Source organism: Dasypus novemcinctus, chromosome 12 (genome assembly GCF_030445035.2).
Source record: "Dasypus novemcinctus isolate mDasNov1 chromosome 12, mDasNov1.1.hap2, whole genome shotgun sequence".
Taxonomy (NCBI): Eukaryota; Metazoa; Chordata; class Mammalia; order Cingulata; family Dasypodidae; genus Dasypus; species Dasypus novemcinctus.
This window is the reverse complement of record NC_080684.1, coordinates 69,787,332-69,812,719: the sequence shown is the minus strand read 5'-3', so window position 1 is coordinate 69,812,719 and position 25,388 is coordinate 69,787,332. Positions and strand designations below refer to the sequence as shown.

Below are 25,388 nucleotides of genomic sequence, written 5' to 3'. Positions count from 1 at the left end.
GAGTGTTCCTGTTTCTTCACATCCTTCCATCACTTACTGTTTTCTGTTTTTTAAAAAATGGTCATTATATATGGTGAGAAATAATATATGATTGTCATTTTGATTTGCATTTCCTTTATAGTGATATTGAACATTTTTCCATGCATTTTTTGGCAATTTGTATTTTCTCTTTGGAGAAATGTCTATTGAAGTCTTTGGTCCATTTTTTAAAAATTGGATCACTTGCTGTTTTATTGTTGAGTTGTGTGATCTTTTTATATATCATGGAAATCAAGCCCTTTTCAGATAAGAGGTTTTCAAATATTTTCTCCCAGTGAGTGAGTTGCTTTTTCATCTTCTTGGCAAAGTCCTTTGAATAACAAATGTGCTTAAGTTTGCGCAGGTCTCATTTATCCAATTTTTCTTTCATTGCTCGTGTTTTCAGTGTAAGGTTTAAGAATCTACCAACTACCACCAAATCTTGAAGGTATTTCCCCATGTTTTCTTCTAGATTTTATAGATTGTAGATTTTATACTTAGGTCTGATCCATTTTGAGTTAATTTTTGTCTAAGGAGTGAGATAAGGCTCCTCTTTCTTTCTTTTGGCTATGGATATCCAGTTCTTCCAGCACCATTTGTTGAATAAACCGCTCAGTCCCAAATGGGTGGGTTTGACATGCTTGTCAAAAAGTCACTTGACCATGGATGTGAGGGTTTATTTCTGAACAATCAGTTTGGTTCAATTTATTTATGTGTCTATTTTTATGCCACTACCATGCTGTTTTTACCACTGTAGCTGGGTAATATATAAAGTCCAGAAGTAAGCTTTCTCCAACTTTGATCTTCCTTTTGAATATGTTTCTGGCTATTCATAGCCCCTTACACTTCCAAGTAAATTTGAATTGTGTTTTCCATTCCTTTAAAAATACGTTCATGAAATTTTTATAGGAGTTATATGGAATTCATATGTCAATTTGGGTAGAATTGAGAACTTAATGATACTTCATCTTCCAATCTTTGAGCATAGAATGTTCTTCCATTTATTTAGGTCTTCCTTGATTTCTCTTACTAATTCATTGCAGTTTTCTGAGTAGAAGAGCTTTATATTCTTGGTTAAGTTTATTCCTAAATATTTGATTCTTTTAGTTGTTATTATAAATGGAATTTTCTTCCTGATGTCCTCCTCAGATTGTGCATTCCTTGTGTATAGAAACAATACTCATTTTTGCTTATTAATCTTACATCTTGCCACTCTGCTGAGGTCATTTCTTAGATCTAGCAGTTTTGTTGTAGATTTCTCAGGACTTAATAGGTATAGGATCATGTCATCTGTGAATAGCAAAAGTTTTACTTCTTCCTTTCCAGTTTGTACACCTTTTATTTCTTTTTCTTACCTGATTGCTTTAGCTAGAAACTCTAGCACTATATTGAACAACAGTGGGCTTCCTTGTCTTGTTCCCAATCTCAATGGAAAGCTTTCAGTCTTTCACCACTGAGTACAATGCTAGCTGTGGGGGTCTTCATATATGGCCTTTGTCATGTTAAGAAAATTTCCTTCAATTCCTATCTTTTGTAGTATTTTTACCAAAAAAAGGATGTTGTATTTTGTCAAATGCCTTTTTTGCATCTATTGATAGGATTGTGAGATTTTTCTTCTGTGATTTATTAATGTGGTATATTGCACTTACAGATTTTATTATGTTGAACCACCCTTCCATGCCTGGTATAAATCACCTTGTTGAATTTATTGAGATATGCTTTGTAACCTAATATATGGTCTATCCTGGAGATAGATCCATGAGAGCACTTGTAAAGAATGTATATCCTGCAGTTTGGGGGTGCATTTTTCTCTATATGTCTATTAGGTTTAGTCACTTTATCATATTATTCAAGTTATCTGTTCCTTTATTGATCGTCTACCTAGATGTTCTATACAATTCTGAGAATGGTGTGTCAAAGTCTCCAAATATTATTGTAGAGACATCTGTTTCTCCCTTCAGTTTTACCAGTGTTTATATCATGTAATTTGGGGCATCCTGGTTAGGTGCATATACATTTATGATTGCTGTTTTTTCCTGGTTAATTGCCCCTTTTATTAATATATAATGCTCTTCCTAGCCTCTAATAAGAGTTTTGCTTGTAAATTCTTTTTCATCTTATATAAATATAGTCACTCCTGCTTTGTTTTTTGTTACTGTTAGCAGGAAATAACTTTTTCCAGCCTTTCACTTTAAACCTATTGGTTTCCTTGGTCTAAGTTGAATCACATGTAGACAGCATAGAGATGGTTCATATTTTCTTATCCATTCCCCCAGTCTGTGTCTTTTAGTTGAGGAGCTTAATCCATTCATGCTCAGTGTCATTACTGTAAAGGCAGTTCTTCACCACTATTGACCTTTCTGTTTTATCAGTCACATTTTTTCACCATTCTTTTTGCACTTTTAATTACTTTTACTAATATAATCTTCCTTTCTAGATTCTTCCAAGCCTCTCTCTCCTGTCTCTTCAGGCTGTAACATTCCTTTAATATTTTCTGCAAAGCAGTCTCTTGGTTACAAACTCTCTCAGTTTCTGTTTTCTGTGAATATTCTAAACTCACCATTATTTTTGAAAGACAATCTTGCTCAATATAAGACTTTTGGCTTGCAGTTTTTCTCTTTCAATATCTTACATATATCATACCACTGTCTTCTTCTTGCCTCCATGGTTTCTGATGAGAAATCTGCACTTAATCTTAATGGGCTTCCATTGTGTGTGATACATTGCTTTTCTCTTGCTGCTCTCAGAATTCTCTGTCTTTTGCACTTAACATTCTGGTTATTAATTGTCTCAGAGTAGGTCTATCTGGATTGATTCTGATGCAAGTATGCTGTGTTTCTTAGGCACAGATATCTGTGTTCTTCAACAGAGTTGGGGAATTTTCAATCTTTACTTCTTCAAGTATTCCTTTGGCTCCTTTTCCCTTCTCTTCTCCTTCTAGGACTCCCATGACATGTATGTTTGCATATCCTTTGTCATCATTTAGTTCCGAGACCTTGTTAATTTTTTTCTGTTATTTTCTTTATCTATTCCTTTTTATGTTCACTTTCAGAGGCCATGTCTTCAAGCTCACTGATTCTTTCCTCTGCCTCTTCAAATGTACTGTTAAATGCCTCCAGTGCATTTTTTATTTCATTTATTGCACCTTTCATTCTCATACAATATGCTATTTTTCTATTTATGCTTTCAAATTCTTCTTTGTGCTCATCCAGTGTCATCTTAATACCCTTAATCTCTTTAGCAATCTCACTGAATTTATTAAGATTTATTTGAACATCTATGATTAGTTGTCTCAACTCCATTATATCATTTGAAGCTTTGTCTTGTTTCTTTAACTGGGCCATAGCTTTCTTTTTCTTGATCTGGATTGTAATTTTTTTGTTGGTATCTTGACACCAGGATAACTACATGAATTTGTTCTGAGTGCAGTTTCTCTCTTTAGTTTAGGGTTTTCTTGTCATCTCTCCCTTGCTCACTGTGTAGTAGGAGCTGAGAGTGTAGCTGGTGCTGTAAACTGTGGAGGCTGAAGCTGCCCACATTGCCCCAGGAATGGATGAAGCTTCTCCCACCTTTCTCCTCTGCCAGGGGTAGGGATAGAGTCATAGCCATGTAAAGTTGTCCATACTGTGAAGGCCAAGACTGCCTGTAGGTGCCTGGAGAGACTGATGAAGCATCACACCCCTTTCTTCCCTGCCTGCAATAGGGATGGAGCCGCAGGTGTGTGAAAAAAAAACTAAGCTGTGTTGGTGAAAACTGATCACATTGCCCAGTTACACTGACATAGCAGTGGTCTCCTTCCTCCCCTTCTATGAGTGGGGATAGAGCCTCTGGAGTACCCAATAATCTAATATGTGTTAGCAGAAAACACCTATATTTGCCCTGAGACTTGAGGGAACATTGTCCCTTCTGCCCTTTAAGTGGTAGGGATGGCACCATAATTACCCAACAGATGAGTCTTTGTGGACTGAAAGCACTTGCAATTTCCCAGACGGACTGGGGAAACACAAGTCCCCTCCTGTCCTATTGGGGTTTGAAAGTTTAGACATAGGTACCAAACAGTCAGTCCATGTAGTCCAGATGGGCCTGCAGTTGCCTGTAGAAGCTGAGGAAACACAGCTTCCCTCCTATTCTAAGGGTGAGATGGAGTCACAGGTGTCCAACTCTCCTGACTAAGCTGGCCAAATGCACCTGCAGTTACCCAGAGTGGCTAGTGCATGTTCACCCAGCTTACTCCCAGTCAGAAGTGGGGCTGGAGCTTAGGCTAGAGCTGCAATCTGATCTGTGTAGAAAGAAGTCAGTCCCTAACATCACTGTGATTTTCAACCAACCCTGCTTCCCTTCATGCCAGAGGCAGAGCTAAATTGTTGCCTACCAGCCTCTTTCTGCCTTGGACAGGCTCAAACTTTATCCATTCTTAGGATTATACTTTAGGCAGCTGAATTTACTAATTAGTAACTGAAGTCAGTGCCTGACCATTTCTTCCTCCCCCATTTTTGGTAAATGGAACTTCCAACTCCAGTCACGAAAAAGTTTCCAAGATGGTTTGTACTGCCAGTGGAGGATGGGTACTGGTCTCTGTAGCATAGAATGCTCTACTAATGAATCTTCACTGCAGATGGGCAGTGTCCTTCTTTAATTCTTTCAAGGATGTTGCAGGATGCTCTTCTGGTCTCCTGGCCCCACGAACAGGTGCTTTGATAGCTTTGGGTGGTTACTTTCTACCTTGAAGGATGAGCTGACTCTTGGAGTTCCTTACTCTGCTCCCATCTTGCCCATGCCCCATATACTTTTTAAGTGGTTACTTTCTTGACCTTTCAAGTCCATCTGTTCAGATTATCTAAAAAGATTACCGTTGAAATTTAAATATCAGGCTATTTTCCCAGTGTAGATAAATTTGAGAATCTGTAATTCTCAAATCATTCTGGCAGATAATTTCACTTTAAGCTTAGAATAAGTAACAGAAAATTTCAGCAAAGACATGGGATGAAGAAATGGTAGAGCTGCCAAACTCCTCCCCATTCAGGTCATCGCCATATGTTTGGATGTTTGCTGTGAAAAGAATAACAAAACCAACAAGTATACATAAGCGCACCTATTCAAAGGCATATTGAAAAGCAAAAAAAAAAAAAGCCCAGCCTGCTTGCTGCTATGGCTTTTATTCAGTAGTGTTCAATATCAAAAACTGACTGAGACTTCATAAGGTTTGAAAAGAGCATACTTGGTGAAAGGAAGATGGATAATAAGTAATGTCTTATCAGGTTGTTCAAGAGTGATTTAATCACACATCTCACAAAAGGCATGTTCAGATCTTAACTCCTGGTCAAGTGGGTGTTATTAAATTTGTAAATGGAATCTTTGAAGATTTGTTTAGTTAAGGTTTGCCCAAAATGAATGAGGGTGGGCCTTAATCCAATATGGGTAAAGTTCTTACAAGCTAAAAGAAGCCATGGGAAGCAGCCAGAAGCTGGAGGCCCACCGAACACAGAAGAGAAAGGATTAGATGCCACCATTTGCCTTGCCATATAACAGAAAAGCCAAAAACACAAAAGATGCTGATCAGTCCATCAGAAGACACAAACCAGGGAAGAAGCAAGACTTCTAGCATGCCTTCTAGCCTATGAAATTCTGAACAAGTAAATTCCTGTTGTTAAGCCAATCCATTGTATGGTATTTGTTTTAGCAGTTAGAAAACTAAAGTAATGGGATGTATTTGAAAGTGAACAGAATATAAAAGAAATTCTTGCATGTACATGTGTATAAAATTTCTGGAATCTACTTGAGATTTTCCTTTAGCTTTACCATAATATATTTTACAATTCTTGATACTTCAAGCCATGAATCCTGTTCTAATCTAAAGTTCCTTCTGTTCTTTTTTGTTTGTTTGTTTGTTTTTGTTTTGCTTTAGGGCAGTAGATTTAAAGGAAGAATATATAATAAAAAATTATTTTGCCAAGAGGTGTTTCCAAAAGTGTTAACAAACAAAACATAGTTAGTTTTATTATGCAATTTGCTTAAAAAATTTAAAACAGGACTTTTCAGAAAAAAAGAAAAATTAAGTTTCTCCTCTTTACCTTACTAATAATTCACAATATCCCTTGAAGTGGCAATAGATTTATCTAAGTATTTATGCTTTAAAGCTTTACATCTGAAAGCGTTATCCAATGATTTAAGGTGAGGTTATTGGTTTAGGGTCTAGAATAGCTCTTTTTATGAGGCAGACAGTCAGTATATGTGGATTTCTGCTCTCCTACCTTCCTAATTTCTGTTTCTTTGAACTTATAAATGATGCCTGAAACTGGAATAGAAATAGGCCAAACACCTTGAAAAATGTAAACTATGGGCATAGTATCAAAGTAGAAATAGTCATGGGTATTTAATGACCATAAAGCTGCCAAAACCATCTTGGAATTTCTAAATCAAGTTCATTTTGAGACATTGTATGGATGTATATATGTATGTATGTACAAAGGTATGCATGTATATATCACGATTCTTTTGCATTGTATACATTTATCCCTCATCAAATTGAACAAGTCATCATGATGAAGACAACAGAAAATATTTGCAATAACTTCTCTTTGGTAATTTTAGTTTATAGTCATCATTGGCTTTTTCCTATGAAGTGGTCAATGTATATGCATGGTTACTACAAAGTTACACATTATTTATTCTTCAGTTATTATTCTGTCTGACATTGCTTTAAGTACTGCAGATATGCCACTCTATATAAATAGACAAGGGCTCTTCTCTAGTGAAACTTGTAACTGGTAATGATTTAATCAATAAACACAGATACACATGTAAAGTGACCATTGTAACATGCTAGGAAAGAGAGAGACACTCTACTACCAGCATCTAGTCAAGAGAGGTAGGGATTGGCTTCATCAGGGTTGTAAGAGAACATTTCTCTTAGGCAGTGTTACCCATTGAGATATAGAGAATGAATAGGAGTTAGCTAGGTGAAGAAAACAGACAAAAGAAGACATGTGCAAAGATGCAGTGGGGGCAAAGACCATGGAAGGCCAAAAGAATAAAAGACTTAGATGGTGAGGAAGCAAGAGTAACAATAAAAGGAATAACAATAACAAAAACAACATGGATCATCTACTTATTCCTGAGTAATAACTCAAACACTTTTTAAAATAATTTCATTTTGCTGTAACACGAATATAGAAAAGTGCATAAATCTTGAGTTAAGTGAGTTATCATGAAACAACCCTGCCAATAATTATCCCATAATGGTTCTCAAATTTAACTACTGTCTTGACTTGTAACACCAAAAATTAAGTTTGACTGTTTATGAATTTTATATAAATGTATTACTCTATCTATATCCATCTATTTATTTATCTATCCATCTAACCTATCTATCTCATCTTTCTACCTATCATCTGTATCTATTATATTGTTTTAGTTTGCCAAATGTTGCCAAAATAATATACTAAAAATGGGTTTTCTTTTATAATGGGGATTTATTAACTTATAATAAGCTTATAGTTCTGAGTCTGCAGAGATGTCCAAATCAAGGCATCATCAGGAGATGTTTTCTCCCTAAGCTGTAGCTGTGGACAATCAGGCACATGGTGGCATCAGTTCCTCTCTTCTCTCTCCTCCAGGACGCATTAGTTTCAGCTTCTGGCTCCTGAGTCCTTTTCTCTCAGTTTCTGGATTCCTTCCTGTGTCTGCAGGTTTTTCTGGGTCTGTGACTCTTTATTCCTGCATTTATAAAGGACTCTAGTAAAAGAATTAAGATCCACTCTGAGTCATGCAATCTAATCAAATTTATTCAGAAGTTCGCATCTACAATAAGTTTACACACATAGGAATGGTTTACCTTTAAGAATAAAATTTTCTAGGGTCTGCAGAAGCCTCAAATTGCCAAACATATGTATCTATTAATCTATGTTCATCTATCTATCTATCTATCTATCTCTCTCTCTATCTATCTATCTATCTATCTATCTATCTATCTATCTATCTATCTTTGTTCCACTTTATATTTATGAAATTTGACCATATTAATTCTCACAGCAGTGCTGGGTTCATTTCACTGTTGTATTATATTCCATTGTATGAATCTACAATGATTTATTTATTAATTCTATTGTTGATGGACATTTGGATTCTCCTCATTTATGGTTTGTTATAAATAAAAATGTCTATTCTAAAAGGAATACATTTCTATTGGGTATATGCTCGGAAGTGTAACTTAGGTAATGCATATATTACATTTTTGAATATACTGACCAATCATGTGCTAAAGTTGCTATACTAATTTATACTTCTTCAAGAAGTATATGAAAATCCCAATTGACCCATAGTCTAGCCAAATGTAGTATTGGCTAGTTTCCTAATTATAGACATTTTGTTACAGGTGGCATTACATCAACTGTGGTTTACTTTTTTCCAAGCACTAATGAAGTTGACCAGCTTCTCATAAGGTTATCAATCATTTAGAAATACACTTTACTAAACAATTTAGCCTATGCTCTTGACTGTTTTTCAACTGGAGTTTCTGATTTTCCTTACTAATTTTTTAAAGATTTCTTTATATATTTTTATTTTGATTTATACTCTTTTGTGGGTGTATATATTGCTAATATATTCCAAATTGTAAAATAATATTTTATTAGTGAAGGTTCTCTAGGGAAACAAAACTGACAAGAGATATCTTTAAATATTATGAAATTTTTATAAGAATTGTCTCTCATTGTAATCATCATCATGTATCTATTTTTATGTATGGGCACTGAACTGAATATTTGATGTGGATTTCCCCTTTACTCCTCACAATAATTAGATATATTTTTTTATTATCCCTATTTACTGAGTGATGAAACTGAGGCCTAGAGAGCTTTGACATCTTATCTAATATCACACAACCAGAAAGATATAGAGTCAGGATTTCAAGAGTGGCAATCTGACCTTAGACCCTTTGACACTGAACATTAAGTCATATTCCCTCCATGGCAAAGTGTTCATTAAAAGAACAAATGAACAAACAAGTAATTGACTGAGTGCCCTTCCTGATTTCCCTGTTGTTGCATCTCAGCCTTATGTCTTGTCATTTCCCCTCATTACAGTGTAAAATGCAGTCTGACCTTTTCGTACTTGTCACTACTATGCTCCTTTTGCCTGTAGGTTTTCACACATGTTGAACACACTTCCTGGAACAACATTTTCCCCGGCCCAATATACCTGGAAGATAACTAATCATGGTGAAAGTCATGGTTTTGATGGCACTTATTCTACTATACTTTTCATCACTTGCTCCACTTTTATTTAGATTCCCCTTTTCTGTCTTCCCAGTCTCAGTACTAATGACACTCCATTTCATATGTCTATTTACTTTCTTTCTTCTAAAAGATTTTAAAAATTGCAAAGGCAAGTGCCGTGTCCACCTGTACACCACTGATAAACTAGGGTACTGCCACATAATAGATATTTGAAAACTATTTGTTGAACTAACGGATAAATAACCATACAGAATAAAACTTTTGATATAAAAGAACTATTATATGGTTTTATATCATTCAAATAAACTTTATAACAATTAATACATGACATTTGTCTTTTTTAACATTTGAACTAATTGTTCTAATTATATGTTTCCATTTCCTAATTCATAAAAAAATTAAGTAGTGTTAATATGTACTTCACAAGTAGCATTTAATGCTGTAATTGAGCATTTTAATTCTCCATTCACTGAAGCTTCTAAGAAATTACTAAGAATTTTAAAGTACATTGTAAATAAAATAACTCAGTATAACTATGGTAGCTAGATAGAGCAGAAATAATACTTTTTATTGCCTACTAAATGAAGTTCTTGCATATTTTAATTGGTATTTAATGTTGCTAAAATTATTGTGGCTGTAAAGGAAATATATCCAATCTAATTAAACCTGTGCAATTTCAAAGTAGGTAAATTAAGTAGTTATATTTATATTCCCCAAAGTGTCATTGAATATGGTATTATAATATTTTCAAAGTATGTCTGCTTTCATTTTCACACATATAGAGTTCTATGAGTCACCTCATATATAGGGCAGCAGTTAATTTAGCTAAGCCTTTCTTATTGTACATGCTCTAAATTATAAAGCTCATTGGTTTTTTTGTTTTTTTTTTTCCTGTTAACAGTATTCCCTTTTCCCAACTCTAGATTCCCAGCAATTTTGCATGTTTAGAGAGCTTAATCCAAGACCTGAAGACCTGAATTTCATTGACTATATATAGTTGAGCTTCCATAGAAAAGTAGGCATTTGACCTAAATTTTGCAAAGATATGGGAAAGGGGGAGGGATAAATATCATCTACATATGAAAATACCAAGTTTACAAACCAGTACTCCTAATGCAATTTTTCCACTTTGACTAACTGGAGGTATTTTTGCATGCATTCTAAATAGCAGTGGCATGGGAAACTAAGATATTTGTCATTTTGGTTTAAAACAGCCTCACCTAGAAAGCACATGCTGACTTTGCCTGAGAAGGATCACTTCTGCAGAACCTAAAACGTGAGTCCTGTTGATATGTGCTGCTGAATCCTATTTTGCCATATAACTTGAACTAGTAATGTAACATAACATTTCTTAAAATATATAATGAAGAAAATCTTGATGAAGTATAGTTATAGAATATAAGAAACGCAGGGAAGTGATCTGCAATATGTCTATTCTATAGTTCAGTTTAAAATAAGTCTAGACATCCATAAATATTCAATTTTGAAGACAAAGAATTTGTGCCACTCACCTATATTCTGTTTCACATGGCTTTGGTATTCCAATTTATGTATGGTTAATATGGGGTGTAAATTAACTCCCTCACAAATAAATATTTTCTGTGTTACTTTATGCATAATTTCTTTTTTATCTTCTCTATGACTGATATCTCTAAATACCTCAAGCACCTACTTAGCGTTTCGAATTTTCCCTGGATATTTCAAAATAAAGTAAGTGGTTCATTAACGATGAAAACTCAATGTTCCCTTTTTTCCTGTTAAGTCATTGACCTGTATTTCAGGTACTTACTAACAGTTGGCGTCTCTTCTTCCTGTCTGGCCTCTGATAAGTTGTCTTTGATAACCTGCTGTCATGTTCTTCAACTTTACCATGGCTATAACTGTGGAGTATAAGAACTATCAAAAATAATAGAAGTGTGCAGGAGGCACTAAGTCTATGAAAGTTAGAGAAGACATAAAACCTGGTAATTGACTGATGAATTTTGAACTGGCAGATAGTTTACACTTTATCCCATTTGCTGTCACAGTACTTAAAATAATAAGGGATTTTTTCCCCAATAATGGACAATGGGGGCTGTTTGCTTTGTGACAGCCTGCCAAGGCAATATGCCATGTGGCTTTATCTTTGAAAATGAGGTGAAAACAAGCTTGCCTGGCTGCAGATAAGCGACTTAGAAGGAATCCTATTCAGATGTACCTGTCACTAATTTATCTGGAAGTTTGGTGATTCATATATACTGTTCTGTGTGTGATGGAGCATTAAATTGGTTTCCTCTGGGAACAGGTCACATTCAGGGGTCGACAGACCCATGCTATGGCATAGTGCATGCTTGATTCATACTTCTTTTTTCTACTGAAATTTTATCTCCTAGAAGGCTGGTAACAGAACATGTGTTAGATAACCTCTTGGAATATTTCAACAACAAAGGGATTGACAAAAGCTTGACTATTTATTAATGTGAGTATTCATAACAAAAATTAATCAAACCCTCACCTGTTAGTATGGCCATTTATTTTGGTAATTAAGGAGTTATAAATATGATTCCCATAAATGGCCTAGATCTTGATGGATCTACTTTCATATCACCTTTATTTATCTCAACAAAAGAATGTGTAATTAAGAACATTAATGTACACTTAATAAAATGAGGAGTTGCTCTGAAATGTCTCACTAAGAATAATATTTAGAAAATAAGGATTTTTCCATTCACAATGTTTCTTTTCTTACTGTGGAAATCCTACTTTACCACTGTATATTTGAAAGAAATCGGCCTATCTTGGAAAAGATCGGATACTGATTTGAATGTGCAAGGAACACAAAAGGAGATGTTTATTTTTGTTTTTTAAGATTGTGTAGAGAGAATTTAGTAGAGATCTATTTCTTTGAAAGTGCAATTCATAGCAAATACAATAAAAAAATCATTTTATTAATTCCAGGATTAAATATGTAAAATTAAAACTTAATATCTTCTCTTGGGCTTTAAATGCTCTACATTTTGTAAAAATTTAAATCTATAAATGGCAAAGAACGAGTTAAATGAAAGAAATCAGTGAAATCTTCTGTAGTGTTTTTAGAATGCCATGACTACAGTCTTCATTGTGAGTAAATGAGCCACAGAAACTGTTTTCTCTATTTTTCTCCTTATTTAAAATTGTTCATTTTATTTGGTATTGTAATGGAAAACAAACTTGATCTTTTCATGAAGTGTCAAAAGGAAGACTCTTTCAAGAAGATAAAAATGATGACTTTATGCAATATTTACATGGTATAATTCTCTTTATATTTTCCCAGTTGTTAAAATACAGAATATTCACCATAAACCAGAATTTTCCTTTTAGGGAATTAATGCATAAGTAGGGCATTACTGAAGGAAAACTATTAGGTCATTCATGCACAATTCACAATATATAAATGAGATATTCCTCACATTTCCCAATTTCTAATTTAGACTGTGAATTTAAAACATTGTAAAGACTCCTAATAATCAGTTGTGAAATAAATACTTTAATAACGTTATTTTGGAGTTATAAATGCTTTTAAGATATTCTGGAAAACATTTTCCTTTAAAAAAAATAAAGTCCAAGACAACCAGTAAGATGGTGGCAGAGTAAGGAACTCTTAGAGACAGCTCCTGCTACAGGGAAGAAAGTAATCACCCAAAGCTATCTAAAGCACCTGTTTGGGGACTCCATGAGATGAGAAGAGCACCCTAAAACATTCTTAAAAGATTGGAAGAAGGAAACTGCCCATCTGCAGAGAAGATTCATAAGCCAAGCACTCCATGCCATGGATGCAGTGCCCATCATCTACTGGAGACACAAGCCTTCTCAAGAGCTGTTTCAGGGTTGGAATTGGAAGCTCCATCTCCCAAAAACAGGGGAGGAAGAGACTGTTGAGCAACATCAGCTATGGATTAGTAAATTCAGCAGGCTAAAGTATAATCCTAAGAATAGCTAAAGCTTGAATCTGTCCAAGTCAGAAAGAGACTGGTAGCTGCCATCTTAACCCACACCTGGCATGAAGGGAAGTGGGTGACTGAAAATTACAGTGGTGATAGGGACAGGCTTCTTTCTACCCAGATCAGATTATAGCTTTAGTGTAACTCCAAGCCCAACATCCAGAAGGGAGAAAGCTGTGGGAACCTGTGCCAGCATTTCCAGGAAACTACTGGCCATGCCACAGAGGCTAGTGATCATCCTACTTTTGCAGGGCAAGCTGACACAGGAGATATTATGAGACTGGAGTTGGAAACTCCATTTCCCAAAAACATGGGGGGAAAGGGAGGAAGATTTGGTTGGCCACTGAATTCAGCTACAGATTACTCAACTCAGCTAGCTAAAGTATAACCCTAAGAACAGATAAAGTTTGAAATTGTCCAAGTTGACTATCATTTTGACTCCACCCAGCTGCATGAGGGGAAGCCATGCTGACTGAAAATCACCGTGTTGGTAGAGACCAATTTCTTTCACCCAGGTTGGCCTGCAGTCCTACCCTAGGCCTCAGCCCCACCCCTAGGAGGCAGGAAGCTGATGGGCCGTGCACCAGCCTATCCTGGTAACTGCAGGTACATTTGGCTGGCACAAACTGAATAATCAGAACTCTACTGGGACAAATGCAGTCATCTTGGACCCACACTACAATGACTACTGCTCACACCTGGAGCTCCATCTCCACTCCAGGCAGGGGAGAAAGGGGCACAAAGCTTTATCAGTCTCCCTGGGTAACTATAATATAAGTCTGCATGACTTGGATTATTACACACAACTGTGGCTCTGTCCCTACCCAAGGAAAAGGAGAAAGTAGGAAGAAGCTTCATCAGTCCCTGGGACAATGAGGGCAGCTTGAGCCTCCATAGCTTATATCACCAACTACATCCTTGGTTCCTACTACACAATCAGCAAGGGATAAAGGGCAGGAAGTCCCAAACTAAAGAGAAAAAGTGAATGCAGAATAAATACTGGATGCCAAGACAACAACAAAAAATTACAATCCACACCAAGAAAAAATATGGCTCAGTTCCAAGAAAAATATAAGCCTGCAGATGAAATAAAGGAGCTGAGACAATTCATCATAGATGTTCAAACAAATCTCCTTAATAAATATAATGAGATGGCTAAAGATATTAAGGATATTAAGAAGACATTAGATGAGCACAAAGAAGAATTTTAAAGCATACCTAGAAAAATAGTATATATTATGAGAATGAAAGGTGCAATAAAGGAAATTAAAAATTCACTGGAGTAATATAATAGTAGATTGGAGAAGGAGAAGAAAGGATAGGTAAGCTTGAAGAAATAGACTCTGAAAGTGAACATATAAAAAAACAGATGAAGAAAAAAATGGAAAAAGTTGAACAAGATCTCAGGGAACAAAATGACAACAAGAGATGTACAAACATATGTGTCATGGGTGTCCCAGGAGGAAAAGAGAAGAGAAAGAGAGCAGAAGGAATATTTGAAGAAATAATAGTAGAAAATTTCCCAACCCTATTGAAGAACATAGATATCCATGTCCAAGAAACACAGTGTACTCCCATCCAAAAAAAAGCTGAATAGGCCACCTCTGAGACACATACTAATCAGGATGTCAAAGGACAAAGACAAAGTGAAAATTCTGAGACCAGCAAGAGAAAGCAATGCCTATCATATAAGATACACCAAACAAGAATAAGTGCTGATTTCTCACGAGAAACCATGGAGGCAAGAAGACAGTGGTATGATATATTTAATAAACTGCAAGAGAAAAACTTCCAGCCAAGGATCTTATATCCAGCAAGATTGTCTTTCAAAAATGAGGATGAATTTAGAATATTCACTAATGAACAGAAACTGAGAGACTTTGTAACCAAGAGACTGGTTTTGCAGGAAATACTAAAAGGAGTGCTATAGCCTGAAAAGAAAAGACAGGAGAAAGAGGCCTTAAAGAGAGTCTAGAAATGAAGAATATATCAATACAAGTAACTAAAAGTGTCTAGAGTGCAGAAAATAAAATATAACAGAGAAGACCCAAATATTCATGAATAAACTTAACCAATGGTGAAAAGCACTTTTATTCAGAAAACTACAACTTATTGTTAAAAGAAATTTTTAAAATCCCAAATTGGAAGAACGTTCCATATTCATGGTTTGGAAGACTAAATATCATTAAGATGTCAATTCTACCAGATTTATATATAGATTTAATGCAATCCTGATTAAAATTCCACTAGTATTTTTAAAAACAAATGGAAAATATGTTTGTCAAATTTATTTGGAAGGGGTCCTGAATACCCATAAAATATTTTTAAAAGGAAAAGTGAAGTTGGAGGACTCTCTTTTCTGGACTTCAAATCATATTACCTAGCTATAGTGGTAAAAACAGCATGGGACTGGCATAAAGACACATAGACCAATGGAACTGAATTGATGCTTCAGAAACAGACCCTCACATGTATGGCCAGTTGATTTTTGACTAACCTGTCAAACCCATACAACTTGGGCAGAACAGTCCATTCAACAAATGGTGCTGAAATAACTGGATATCCATAGTCAAAAGAAGGAAAGAGGATGCCTATCTTACACGTTATCCAAAAATTAACTCAAAATGGATCAAAAACCTAAAAATAAAAGCAAGAACCATAAGGCTTCTAGAAGAAAATGTAGGAAAATATCCTCAAGCCCTGAAGGTAGGTGTTGGATTCTTAAAGGAGATAAGAGGAGGATTGAGATGGACTACTGATGCTTACTATATGCAGAAGTTTTAATTAGCTTTACTGAAAAATGCAGAAATGTGCAGAGTTGATGGAACACATTCTAGTTAATAACAGTAGTTTATAAATGGGGATGTGGCTGAAAATGATAGTCTAGGGATGGAAATGCAAATTGACAGAATGCGAGAGAATAAATTAGGAACTGATAAGCACAGTAAACCCAGAAGTGGTGAAAATTGTGGTTGATGGTACAGATATAAGAGTCTTCTTTGAGAGCTAGAGCAAATGTACAACACTATTGCAGGGTGATGGGAATGTGGAGAAACATGGGAAAAATACAACTGGAGTGAGTTATAAACTGTGGTTAACAGTAATAATGTAATATTCTTGAGTCTATGCCAAAGATGTACTGGGTTGATAATGGGGAGTATGGAGAATCTGTGCCAAATGTACACTATGAATCAGGTAATAACTGGATGATATTATCTCATAATCTGTAGCAAATGTTCCACCACAGTGTGGTGTGTTGATAGAGGGGTATTGTTTGGGAATTCTGCATATTTTCCTGATTTTTTTTTAAGTTCACAACTTCTGTCATAAAAATATATATAAAAATTAGTAATAGGGTGTGTTGGGGGAAAGTACACCGAATGTAATATAAGGATTCTAATTAGTAGTAACATTTTGACAATATTCTTTCATAATTTGTAACAAATGTCTATGACAATGCAAGGTGTTGGTGGAGGGTTGATGTATGGGACTGCTGTTATGCATGTTTGCTTTGTAAGTTCACAACTTTCACTGTATAGTTATTGTTTATGTATGTTCATGTATAAATGATATAAATAATAATAATGGGGGAAATACTTTGGTTAGTAGTAATATTTCGGGGATGCTCTTTAATCATTAGTTAAAATTATGTAACAACAATGCAAGATATTGGTGAGAGGGTGAGGTATGAGAGCCCTGTATGATGTTATGTATGTTTGTTTTGTAAGTTCAAAAATTTTACAATGCACTTATTATTTATGTATGTTCGTGTATGAATGATATACTTCAATAAATTTTTTTATAAGTCATTGCAACTAGGAAAAATATATGGTTAAACCACTGGTGAAATAAACACAATTAGGCACATTTCTTCCCTCTCATATCCATCCTAAAATGTAATTTTTATACAAAAAATGAAGGCTATCTATCTAAACTTTGAATTTTATTCTCAAATACTTAATAACCATGAGAAGTAGAAGAGCAAGTTACCTTTAACATGTTATTTCTCAAAACATTGCATTATATTGCAAATAATGCAATTTGTAAATGGAAATTTTTATGATTTTTTTTCTGGTCAAAGAAGTTTGGGAAATACTATATCAAATACCTGTTTTAGAGAATTAGAAAGTATATTCACCTATTAAAAGTATTAAGATTTACTACATAAAGAAATCTGTTTTTTTGTTTAGCCTGGTATTCAGCAAACTGAGCCAATCAGGTAACATTTATTCAAAGGCCATATCTGCTTTTTTCATGAGTCCTGTAGTCTAAGACTATATTTGAAATGTCCTTTTGCAATATGAAAAGTGAATGCAACTTTTATTTTTCCTATTTAAAAACTGTTAACATATTTCAAGATTGCAAATTTAATTTTCTGTGTTTTCTTCTAGAATCTTTATGCTTACAGCTTTTGCACTTATTTCTATGGTTCAGATAATTAATTTTTATATATCAAAAGACATAGGGATGAAAAACCATTTTAAAAATACAAATACCCACTAATTCTAGCATCATTTCAAAAATACTTTCCTTTTCCCATTGAGTTGAATTAAATCTTGTTCTGAAATCAATTGAATATATATATATTTTTTATTTTTATCCGCCCCCCCCACACACTCCTCTGCTGCTTGTGGCTTTTTGCATGCTCTCTGCTCTCTGTGTCCATTTGCTGTGCATTCTTCCGTGTCTGTATTTATCTATTTTATTTCCTCTCTCCCCTTGCACCTCTCTGTGTCCATTTGCAGCATGCTTTTCTGTGTTTCTGCTTGTCTCCCTGTTTGTTGTTGTTGTAGTTGCATCACCTTGCTTAGTCACTATTCCATGGCACCTGCGGCCGGGCAGTGCTCCACAGCTTCTGTGGGCCAGGCAGTGCTCTGCTGCACTTGTGGGCCAGGTGACTCTCTGCAGCATGCAGGTGAGCCTGCCTTCGCAAGGAGGCCCTGGAACATGAACCCATATGGTAGATGGGAGCCCAACTGACTGAGCCTGAAGTAATTTTTTACTGGGCACATTATTCTTTTCTACCAGTCTATTTGTCTACTATTAAAAAAATGATATATTCTGTTAATTATTGTAGCATTATAGTAAGTTATGAAGTGAGTTGTAACCCCACCAAATTTGCTCATTTTGAAGATTATTTTAACTAGTCTATACCCTTTTCTTTCCATTTAATTTTAGAATCACCTTGCAAGTTTCTTCAAATTCTTATGGTATTTTATTTGAAATCAATAAAAAATGAAAAAATATAGAAAAATCTGCAAAGTCAAATTTTGTTTCTTTGACAATATTAATAAATTTAATATACCCTTAGATAGATTGAAAGAAAATAAAGGGGATAAAATCACAGTACCAGTATCAAGAATTAGGTATAATCACAGCAGATCCTACAACATTAAATGTTTCATAATAGTATCTTATGAATAGCTTTATGTAAATAGATGCACAACATAAATAAAATATAAGTTTCCTGACAGACATAAACTGCCATAATTGACATAAGATAATATAGAAAATCTTTGAGCATTTAATAAAGTTCACTCATGAGGTTATTTGAGCCTGGAATTTTCATTATGGGATAGCTTTGAGTTGTAAACATATCTATTTCCTTAATAGATACTTGGGTATTTAGATTTTTCAAATATATCCTTTATGAGATTGAGGGCATTTTTCTCTATTTCTAGTTCTAGTTCTTGAGAGTTTTATCATGAATGTGTGCTGAATTTCCAATACTTTTTGCAACTATTCAGATGATTTTTATCATTTTTTTCTTTACATTGTTAATATGTCAAATTACAAGAATTGACTTTTTATTACTAAACCAATCTTACCTTCCTTGAATAAGAACCACTTTGTTGTAATGCAACATCCTTCATATATGTTGCAAAATTTGATTTGTTAAAATTGTGTTAAATATTTTGTGTTTATGTTTATGAAAAATATTGGTCTCTAATTTTCTTTTCTTTAAATCCTTTATCTTATTTTCATTGTGCTGTGCTCATAAAATGAGTTTGGAATTGTTCTCTTTCCTCTATTTTAAAAGTTTATGTATTAATATTATCTGTTCATTTCTTTTACTTATTTTGAATTTTAAATTGATTTTCTTTTTTCTAGTTTTTAAAGGCAAAATATTAGGTTTATACCTTTACATTTTCCTTATTTTCCAATAGAGTAATTTAATACTACTAATTTCTCTATAAGTACTGCTAAGTTGTTTCCTAAAATTCTGTCATATTCTGCTTTCATTACATTCAGTTTGAAATAGTTTTCAAATTACTTGGTGATTTTTTTGTCTTTGAGCTCTGGAGTACTTAGAATTTTGTTGCTTAGTTTTTAAAATTTCTAATTATTTGAATGGTTTCTACCTATCTTATTTTTCATCAACTTCCAAATACTATTTGAATGGTAAAATAGTAGTCTATGTGGTTTAATTATTTAAAATTCATTGAGTATTGATTTATGGCCCATCATATGCTGGATATTTACATATCCAAGAATTTGGGAAATAGTTTCTATAAATTTCAATTGGTTTAAGAAAGTTGATAATTTTAACTTCTTTCTTTTGTCTTCTTATTCTTTCAATTACCAAGAAAGCAGTGTTAAAATCTTCTTCCAGAATTGTGATTTTGAGAATATCGTTCTTTAATTGTTAATTTGTGTTTTTTTTTATTTTGAAGTTCTGCTGTTATGTGAATGTTCTACACATTTAATTAGGTTTGTTATATCTCCTGGTGCATTGACTCCTTTTATCATTGGGAAATATTCCTCTTTATGTCTTGTAATAGTCTTTGTCTTTGTATCTACTTTGTCATCCTGTAATTTTTTAAGAATCTTTTTAGGTTTATGTCATATATTTAGGTATAATATATACTATATATATCATAATTGTTGGCTGACACTGAATAAATATGAATGACTTTTCTTACATATTTCCCAATTTGCAATTTAGTAATTTTCAATACTTACTCCCATTCATTGAAAAAAATACTATTAATATACTTATTTCATGTGGAAAGGGATTTAAAAGTTTACAAGGTGAAATTTGAATCACAAAATGCATATAATATTTAAACGAGAGACTTTAGGAACTGTGTAAAAATTAAAACCTAAAGGGAAACGGACTTGGTCCAGTGGTTAGGGCGTCCGTCTACCATATGCGAGGTCCGCGGTTCAAACCCTGGGCCTCCTTGACCCGTGTGGAGCTGGCCCATGTGCAGTGCTGATGCACGCAGGGAGTGCCCTGCCACACAGGGGTGTCCCCCGCATAGGGGAACCCCAAGCGCAGGGAGTGTGCCCCATAAGGAGAGCTGCCCAGCACGAAAGAAAGTGAAGCCTGCCCAGGAATGGCACCGCCCACACTTCCCGTGCTGCTGACGACAACAGAAGTGGACAAAGAAACAAGAAGCGGCAAATGGACACAGAGAACAGACAACTGGGGGAATTAAAAAAAAACAAAACAAACAAACAAACAAAAAAACCTAAAGATAGCAATTTACAGTTAAAAGGGGTATTAGTAGTCATTTTTCAGTTTTATACTTGAGAAGTTAACACTCTGAGAAGCTGAAAAACTAGTACCAGAACATATAAATATAATTAAAGTCTAGAATATGAATATTATTTGTTTTATAAGAAATCAACACTCATGAGTAAGGCTCTTACTTAGTCATGGAGATATTCAAAACTTAAGGAAATAAAGACATTAAAATTTTATTGATGATGATAGAAAGAAAGCTGAAGAATAATCTAGGGACTGAATAACACAGTGAACCCAGAGGTGGATGAGGACAGTGGTTAAGGATAAAAATACAAGAGAGTCCTTCTGTGAGCTAAAGCAGATGTACATTACTACTGCAGGGTGATGGGAATAAGGAGAAGCATGGGAAAGCTACAATTGATGTGACCTACAGACTGTCGTTAACAACAATAATATAATATTCTTGCATCAATGCCAAAGCTGTACTGTGTTGATAATGGAGGTGTATGGAAAAAGTGTGCCAAATGTATGTGAAGGACCATGATTGGTGATAATATCTGATAATATTATCTCATAACCTGTAACAAATATTCCACCATGGTGTGGTGTTGTATGGGAAATCTACACATCTGTATGATTGGTTTGCAAGTTCACAGCATCTGTAACAAAAACATATTTTTAAAAAATAGTGTGGGTTAGGGGAAAAATACACCAAATGTAAGATAAGGACTATAGTGGTAGTAATATTTTAATGATGTTCTTGCATAGTTTGTAACAAATGTTTCACAACAATGCAAAGTGTTGGTGGAAGGGTGATGTAAGAGACCCCTGTGTGATGTTATGTATGTTTATTTTCTAAGTTCACAATCTTTTACAATTATTGTTTATGCATGTTCATGTATGAATGATATACTTCAATAAAAAATATAAAAATTTTAAAAACACTGGAAATGTGGAAATACACACAAAAATATTTTACTGATGCATAAAAAATTCAATGACATAATTGCCCTAATTGAGTGCAATAATCTAAATCTTCCATTTGTCTCAGCTATAAAAATGATCCTATTAGAAAAAACAATTCTTTGTTTTCCCTTTTACCTTGGGAAAAAAGCCTATGGTTCCAATTTGAGAGCCACTGCTTCATGAATCAAATATCCTTACAAATAAATGAGTGAACATTTGCCTGTATAATAGAAGCATGAGAAGAGAATAGTGTGTGTAAATACCATTCATGGCAAAATAAACACCAAAATATTCTTCTAGGAGAATAGACTTACTTCCATGTTTATATAGGGAGAAGGAAACACAGTTGTTTAACCCATGTCTCTGTTCTCGCATGTGAACTTTTGTTGTGGGTGTACTCATTTTGGTTTCTTAAGAGTTTGACTTCCATGCCCTTAAATAATTTTTAAAGTACATGGCAGAATCTACATTCTATTAATTGTTTTAATGGGACTAGTGAATGATTAATTAATCATAAATACATAGACAAAGACTGGCAGTTACATTTCTTGGCAGAAAACAATTAGGTGGGGATACCATTTTTAATAGTGCATCAGGAACATGACAATTAAGCTACAGGGAAGTCCTTTGAAAGAAGTGAGACCTCAAGGCAAAACATTTACTACCTGGGTGTAAATATGCTTTTATAACTTTCTGAAAAGCAAGATGTGGCAGTTTGATATTATTTATGAAATCCAAAAATAGTATAGATTATGTTTGTAAACTGGTCTGTTCCTCTGAGTGTGATAATTCTTTGATTGTATTAGATGCGCCTGAGATGTCTGATTCAATTATGTTAAGATTAGGGCTTTGATTCAACCACTATATTAGAGTGTGACTCATCGTTTTAGTCCCCACCCCCTTGGTGGGTGGACAATCACAGAGACAAAAACACGGCAGAGGAGAGGACTTAGTTTTGATGCTGAAGCCCTGGGAAGAGTGATGAGCTTGAGAGTTTATAGCTGACCTTGTGAAGTGAACAGAGCAGCTGAGCCCAGAAAGAAAGGAGCCCTTGGAAGAGAGACAAGCCCTATGCCAGCCTACAGCTGAGATGGGAAAAAGCTGGACCCCTGGAGCCTTAGAGTAAAGATGCAGCCATCTTGCATCAACTCTTGGCAACAGACTTTCGGTGAGAAAATACCTCCTATGGTACCTTGAACTGGACTCTTTAGGGCCTTGTGACTCTAAGTTTCTACCCCAAATAAATGTCTTTTATAAAAGTCAATAGATTTCTGGTACTTTGCATCAGCAACCTTCTTGGCTGACTAACACACAAGAAATTTTTAAAAATTCAATTTGCTGCTACTTCATTTGTTGATTGAGTTTTACCATTTAAGACATAGAAAAATGTTTACTAGAATGAAAAGTCAAGACACTGTTAGAAAGCGTTGTCAAGACTCTAACGTTAGTATCTCATGGAAAGCAAAGAATCAATTCATGTTTCAGCATGTTTTCCTAATGCAATAATGTGTACTAGGATCAGGCCACAGAAGTTTAGAGTGCTGTCATTAGCATTTGTTTGTTTCTGTCATAAGATTCATAAATATAAATTTCTTTCACCCAGGGTTCATATCTTATAACATTATTATTTTTTTAAAGTAAATCTAAAACCTAGATAATGGCATAGTGTTTGATAAATTGTATAGTAAATTTTTCTATTTAAATTCTATTTGTAATTATATTTTCAATATGCAATATTCTTACTCAGTAAAGAGTCCCAATTATGAATTATAGAATTTCAAAAATGTGAAATAAAATGAATGGAGAAAGTCATCAATGAAATAATTCAATGAAATGATTTTCAATAATTGAACATAATTTTCCAGATTAAAAGGATCCACTAAGTACTCAGGACAATGAAGGAAAGTTAGTGAGGCATAACCTTGAAAAATATATGGAATATTGAAATTTCGACAGACTTCTTAGGGCAGAGTTAGGATAATAAAACAGATTCCATGCAACCAGAATGGGTTGGGACTTTTCAATAACAGCAGTGGAATCTAGAAGACATTAGAGCACACATTTTAAAAATTCCAATAGAAAATAGTTTCCTCTTTCCATTGTATTAATAAGTATCATTCCACATAGCCAGATTATTATCTCAGAAATATTTTTATGTCATTCTATAGGGACACACTTAATGTGAACTACCTAGAGATGCACAAATAAGAATGCCAACCAAATATATATATATATAAAATATAAAATATATATATATATATAAAGAAAGGAAAAAAAAGGGGGAGAAGGACAAGGAGAAGGAAGAGAATAAGGAGAGGAATAAGGAGAGGAGGGAAAAAGGGACAAGATCAATGTGAAGGAGCAGGACCAGAAGCAGTTCCAAGTTGACACACAAAGAAGAAATAGAAAATGCATGTCTGAAATTTGCAAGAGCTGTACTCTTGCCTAAAGTTTGATCAAGGGTGTTGTAGGGGGTATCTGTTTTAAGAAGATACCTGTGAATTATTAATTCCTTTCCAATAATATTATTCTAGGGAATGAATTACTTGAAATCCAAAACATCTTTGGTTAAAAATATGCATTTGATAACATGAGACCAGATATGCTTGTTGGGTTTCCAAGATAATAATAATAATAATAATAATAATTTCTTTCAAATTCATAAGCCACAATCTATAGAAATAAGGATATCTACAGAAAATTAGATGGCAAAATCTTCCTTAAGAAAAGAGCAGGACAAGTTGATGAATAAAATCTACTGTGTGCCCAGCTGTACAAATATCAAGATATAGAATGACACCTAAAATCAACATGTGTTATTTTTTAAAGTATAATTAAGCATTCCTACTTAAAAATTTCTGAGGAGAAATAATTTCCAACTTCGAATTCAATATTCAAACACTATCAGTCAATTGTGGGGGTAAATTACATAGCATGAAATGAGAGAGTTAACTCATGAAACAGGCAACGAACATCCGTAGCATAATAACATAGGTGAATCCAGGATAACAATTGTGCAGCAGATATAGAGGGGCAAGTATGCCAGATTCGAACATATCAGAAGCCTCTGAGAGATTTAAGAAAAGGAAATTCATAGAATACTTTCAACGCCTACTCATCTTGAGAAGAAATTTAGAAAACTGTTGGAAAGTTTCAAGATGAATAAGTAATAACAACAAAAATAACTATAAGAAGTCCAAGTAAATTTACTTTGAAGAACTATAAAAAGTTATATAACATGTAAGCTGATAATCATTGGATTGCCTGTTCAGCTCTCATCTAGTTAGCATTCACTTGGTCAAAGTAATGTAAACTTTGGATTTTTGTCTAGGCAACATGTGTAGTTAGGGTAGGGGGAAAGCATTCTAAATTATGTTCTATTCAAGTGAGATGTTAATATATAGTGCCTAGAAGACAAAACCCAGTAGTGATAAGGAACAGCTACACAAATTGAAAGGAGTTTCAGGGCTGGTGAGAAAAATATGTGGAAATGGGGTGTGACTTGCTGTTTTTATGAGTTAAACAAAAAGTGCAAAGTGTTTCAAAGACAATGTCCTTTAAATGCTACTTTTTAATACTCTTAACATACACTGATTGGTCTAATTTTCAATACTTTATCTGCATGTGCTCTACAAAGACACACATATAACACACACACACACGAAAAATCTCATGCACTCAAAAACATACAACAGAGCCTAATACAAAAGTTTTCTAAGTATTCTTCTCCAAACAATG

General features: G+C 34.3%; 1 protein-coding gene across 16 annotated transcripts in view; it reads left to right on the top strand.

The window, feature by feature from the left end:
• Positions 1 to 25,388, top strand: part of MGAT4C (MGAT4 family member C) — a 926,873-nt gene that overhangs the window by 471,641 nt on the left and 429,844 nt on the right. For all 16 annotated transcript variants that reach the window (XM_071218988.1, XM_071218990.1, XM_071218985.1 and 13 more), the window contains one exon: positions 10,469 to 10,530. The gene's annotated coding sequence lies outside the window, so the exon portion shown is untranslated. The remainder of the gene's footprint in view (positions 1 to 10,468; positions 10,531 to 25,388) is intronic.